The sequence below is a fragment of the Cibotium barometz genome, chromosome 29, assembly GCF_041138505.1.
Source record: "Cibotium barometz isolate CiBa-2024 chromosome 29, ASM4113850v1, whole genome shotgun sequence".
NCBI classification, from domain to species: Eukaryota; Viridiplantae; Streptophyta; class Polypodiopsida; order Cyatheales; family Cibotiaceae; genus Cibotium; species Cibotium barometz.
Genome location: NC_141074.1, coordinates 47742074 through 47747503, shown reverse-complemented (window position 1 = coordinate 47747503; position 5430 = coordinate 47742074). Strand labels below are relative to the sequence as shown.

Genomic DNA, 5430 nt, shown 5'->3' with positions numbered 1-5430 from the left:
GAAGACATTTCGACAAAATGTGAAAGGACTTAACATTTAAAGATATGTGTTATAGATCTACATAACCATGTCCCAACAATTGAGCTACATCTATACATAGATAACATACAGGGAAAATCTTTGGTGGATGCACAACCAAGCTATAGTTATGCTACACTAGACCACCTTCAACCATGTAAGAGTTAGATGGGTGAAGCACTAGAGTATGAGGCCACTTCATCCCTAGAGGACCTTGTAGTAGTCAACATTGCACACACGCTCCACAGCATGCGTGGTATTATCCTACAAAGCTTGCAAATATATAACTTGCCTCACATGCTAGTCTAGCTTTGGACCCACACATGGTTGGCGTAAGGCGTACACCCCAATCTCTTAAACATGCCTATCTTGGAACCTTAATCTCACTAACCAAATCTTTGGAGTCTGATAACCAAATTAGAATTCATACACATATTCCAAGCTTAACTGTCTGATGAATGAGGATATATGCAAATTTTGAAAGCGTGAAATTTACATATTTTATACAATAGATAATCCCCCTTAAAGCTTCCCCACACAAACACGTGCGCAAGAGTGCCCATCGTCCTGCCAAGAATATAGGCGTTTTATAAGGTTAACAACCTATGGGTATATCTCCCATATGAGACGCGTCAATTGCTGGTTGAAAACTATTTCCAAAACCCCTCCTCGGCCCCTGGGCCTTGGAGAATTTTTGGAAGGTGCACGCTCTCTGCGTGTGCCTCGCAAACAAACCCTAAAAAGGCTAGTCGGCGGACATGCAGCTGGGGTCTCTCTCTCGCTCGCTGCTGTGACAGAGCGAAAACGGCCTCCTGCCGCTTATATGTCCTTTTACGAGGACGGTCTTTTAGCAGAGACACGGACGGACGGCCTTTCTACCGTTGCGTGCAAAAGCTGATTGGATCCCTTGTGTGATGAAGATTTTGCCCCGATGCATCGCTCGCTCTCTCTCTCTCTCTCTCCTCATCATAAGATCAATCGTTTGTGATACTGCCAAACCGGCTACTCGCCCATAAGATCAATCGTTTGTGATAGGCCGAGCATCAGTTTGTGATAGGCCGAGCATCAGTGGGGTGTCAAATGTAGCAGCAACTACGTTGTCTGTGTAGGTGCTATCACTTCCATGCATCCTGTTTGGCATCGATGTAGAGCCGGAGGACATGAATGTCCATGCGGTCTATGATCTTGGCTAGTAGCGTAGATGGCAATCGAGTAGGATATGGATGGCCTCGTCGAACTCGATGCAATCCAGAGGATTGCGTGCCAGTTGAGGGGACTAAGGGGGGGATCCACCTCATCTTGCTCCTATGGGGGTTAGGGTGGGATTTCGCCCTTTTCTAGGGGGGGTGCGTGAAGGCAAGTTAGCAGGTTGGGGTTGTTGAGGTGGAGGAGTGTTGGAGGTAGAGGGGGTGGTGCCAAGCGAGGCATCGAAGACAGGATGTGGGCAAGTTGATGTAGAAGGGAGATCTTTAGGGAGCGATGATGGGCCCAATCCGAGGAAGTAGGTGGTAGTGGTGTTGGGGAAAAGGGTGGCGAGGGAACATGAGGTGGTGTGGTATGGGGTGAGGGAAAGAGGGGAAGGGTGGTGGGTGAAGTGGTTGAAATGGGGAACCTGGTTCCAGATAGGATTTTGGCAGGGAGATTGGGTGGTTCGAGGGAGTGTTAGTGGGCACTAGTGGGGGGTGGGTTGAGTGGCAATTAAGAACTGGTGCCTGGGTGGGATGGGGGTGTGGGTTAGGAGAGGCGGTTTGCTGGGGGTGAGGTGGGGGGGCACGCCAGTGGAATGGTACTCGCCCTCATTGTCATCGTCATTGTCTTCGCTATCATCAATGGGGTCTCCTTCAGGGCAATTGTTTCCCGGCATTTGGAGAAGAAGAAGGCCTTAGCCTCTTGAGCCTATTCGACAATGATGTCACATGGAAATGCGATGTGAGATTCATTGAACTAGAGGATGGTGGTGGGGACGATGACTTCTAGTTGGTAGTAGACGCAGGTGTAGAGGATGCTTGAGTAGGAAGGCTTGAGTAGGAAGGGACGCTGACCAGATCTGTGGCTTGAGTAGGAAGGGACGCTGTGACTGCTCACCCATAAAATCAATTGTGAGGGGCCCAGTATTGGTGGCAGGTCAAATGTAGCCACCACGTTGTCTCTGCAGGTGCTATCACTTCCATGCATCCTGCTTGGTGTGGATGTAGAGCCGGAGGACATGAATGTCCATGCGGTTGTTGTAGCCTGGCGACGGAGCAAGATGGAGGTGGCATCGTCAGACTCACTGTGTGATCCAAAGGATCGCGCCAACTAAGGGGATTGAGGGCGGGATCTACCTCATCTTGCTAATGTGGGGGATTTTGCCATCTTCTTGGGGGTGGGTCAAGACAGGTTGGCGGGTTGGGGTTGTTGAGGTGAGGTGGAGGGGGTGGTGCCAAGCGAGGCATCAAAGATAGGATGTGGGCGTGCTGATGTAGACGGGAGATGTTTAGGTAGCAATGATGGGCCCAATCCGAGATGGAGGGAGGAAGGGGATGACGGTGGTGTTGGGGAAGGGGGTGGCGAGGGAACACGAGATGGTGTGGTATCGAGTGAGGGATAGGATGGCGGGTGAAGAGGTTAAAGTGGAGAAGCTGGTGCCTGATAGGATTTTGGCATGGAGTGTGGGTGGTTGGAGGTAGTATTGGTGGGCACTAGTGGGGGGTGGGTTAGCTGGAGCTTGGGTGGGATGGGGGTGTGGGTTAGGAGGCTGTTGCTGGAGTTGAGGTGGGGGGCATGGTTGTCTCCACTAGTGCAGTGGTACTCACCCTTGTTGTCATCATCGTCATCGATGGGGTCTCCTTCAGGGGGCAGCTACTACCGAGAATTTGGAGAAGAAGAATAAGGCCTTAGCCTCTTGTGCCTCTTTGACAGTGATGTCAATGGGAAAGGCGATGTGGGATTCGTAGAATTGGAGGATGGCGGTGGGGCAGGGTGAAAGCATGTATAGGTGGTACCACTTTTTTCACCTTTTGGTGGTACCACCAATAGCCCCTAAAAGGAGGGAAGTTTAGTGTTTTTAAAATTAGTAATATATAAAATAGTGGGCCATTATAATATTAATTGGGCCCACCTCTTCAAAGCATGCAATGATTTGGCGCCCCCTTCTCTTAATATGGAAAATAGTGGGCCATCATGAAAAGGAAACGGGCCACCCTCCTTTAAGCATGCATTGATTTGGCTTGTCGCGCGCGCCCCCCTTCTCCCTCTACTGCTCTTCTCCCTCTGCTCCGTTCCTGCATTCCCTCTTACCAAGCGAGCTTCCTGCCCATTCATCCCTCTGCTGCCTCGCATCACTCACGGTTTCACCATTTCACAGCCGTGTGCACAGAGATGAGTGATCCCACCCCCACGAAGAACACCCCCCCTAGGAGGTGCAAGAGACCCTTTGCGGATGCTGACTCAGTCGTGCAGACCCCTTCACCGATGCCAGAGCAAGGTGAAGCTTCCCAGACAACATGCGGCCCCCCAACAAGAAAGTCTACTCGGAAAGGTATTGTGCTCCTCTTCCATGTCTGCTGCATGCACATATCCTTCTTACACATCTCCTTCATTGGCTTTTGTTTGCACATTTTTTCCCTGTCTCACTGCATGCTCCCCTTGAGAACTAACGTTTGCTTGCTCTCTTATTGACAGCGTCATCTGAGTACGTAAAGCTCTCCCGTTTTTGCCAACTCAGCAGCAGCTGAGTTGCATGCTGAGTACGGCTTGAGCATGGAGGGCAAGCTGCCCAAAGACCTTACTGTCAAGGATTTGCCACCTGAGGAGTGGTTGACGGTCTTCAAAGTTCCCGAAAAGAAGAAGACAAAGGTCTTCCTGCATATGGTGCAGGATCAGCTATACGACGCTTGCCGTCTTTTGTATCAGAAAGTGTACCAAGCTGCCCCCTCTAATGGGGAACTAATGACAAAGTTTGCTAGGGGGTTTGCCTTTCCGAATTGCGCAGCTGCTAAAGCTCAACCCGAAAGTCACAAGATTGCATGGGCTGTGGTGGGTGGTATGGTCTTGGAGAATGTGAAGGCTCAACGGGGAGGTTTGAATCACAAAGTGAGGAAGTTCATGTCCGATTACGGTGTTTCTGTCTTATATGGACAAACAGAGCATGCTGTTGACTCCTACGGCTTGACAGTGTCTAATCACCCTGCAAAACCGACTGAGGTTGCATCCCAGCCCCTATACATAGAATGGTTAGGTAGAATTGCTGAAGATCTTGATGGGCAGGCCCATATTGCTGAAGCGAAGGTTGGTTCTGCTAAATTGGTCTTTGTAGAGAAGAGAGATTTGTGGCTACACAACGAAGGCACCTATTCGGCCTATGCCCCGATTATAGTAGAGATGGAGAGACTTAGAGCAGACATGGAGATATTAAAAGCATCTCCCCTAGAAAATGAAGCTCTCGTTCTGAAGAAGGAAGCTGAGATAGGAGTGATGGAGAGGGTGGTCTCAGTGGCTTCTGGTGCTGTGACATCTGCCAGAGAGATGAAGGAGGAGGTGTCCACTATGCAGGTACTTTTGAAAACTCAAGCATTTTTCTGTCCTTTAAGTAGTGGTCCAAGCACTTGCAAGTGATATATGCACTTGCAAGTGATTTAAGCACTTGAAAGTGCTCATATATTTACACCACTTGCAAGTGCTTGTTTCACTTGCAACAAGTGCTTAGAGGTCATCGAGTTCATAGACCACTCATAAGTATTGAGACCACTTGCAAGTGCTGTGACCACTTGCAAGTGCTATACCACTGTAAGTGCTTACATCACTAGCAAGTGCATAGAAATCATGCAAGTTCTTAGAAGTTTAACAAGTGCTTAGACAACTTGAAGGTGCTAAGACCACTTGCAAGTGGTCATACCACTTGCAAGTGCTAAGGCCATTTGTAAGTGTTCATGCCTTTTGCAAGTTCTAAGACCACTTGCAAGTGTTCATAACACTTGCAAGTGCCTAGGCCACTAGCGAAGTTCAAGACCACTTGCAAGTGTTCATACCGCTTTCAAGTGCTCATACCACTTGCAAGTGGTCTGACCACTTGCAAGTGTTCATACCACTTGCAAGTGTTCATACCACTTGCAAGTGCCTAGGCCACTAGCGAAGTTCAAGACCACTTGCAAGTGTTCATACTGCTTTCAAGTGCTCATACCACTTGCAAGTGCTTAGACCACTTGAAGGTGCTAAGACCACTTGCAAGTGCTAAGGCCACTTGTAAGTGTTCATGCCTTTTGCAAGTTCTAAGACCACTTGCAAGTGTTCATACCACTTGCAAGTGCCTAGGCCACTAGCAAAGTTCAAGACCACTTGCAAGTGTTCATACCGCTTTCAAGTGCTCATACCACTTGCAAGTGCTTAGACCACTTGAAGGTGCTAAGACCACTTGCAAGTGCTAAGGCCACT

The 5430-nt window shown here is 49.1% G+C and overlaps 1 pseudogene; it reads left to right on the top strand.

The window, feature by feature from the left end:
• Positions 1-579: 579 nt before the first annotated feature.
• Positions 580-729, top strand: LOC147622280 (U4 spliceosomal RNA; annotated as a pseudogene).
• Positions 730-5430: the final 4701 nt, after the last annotated feature.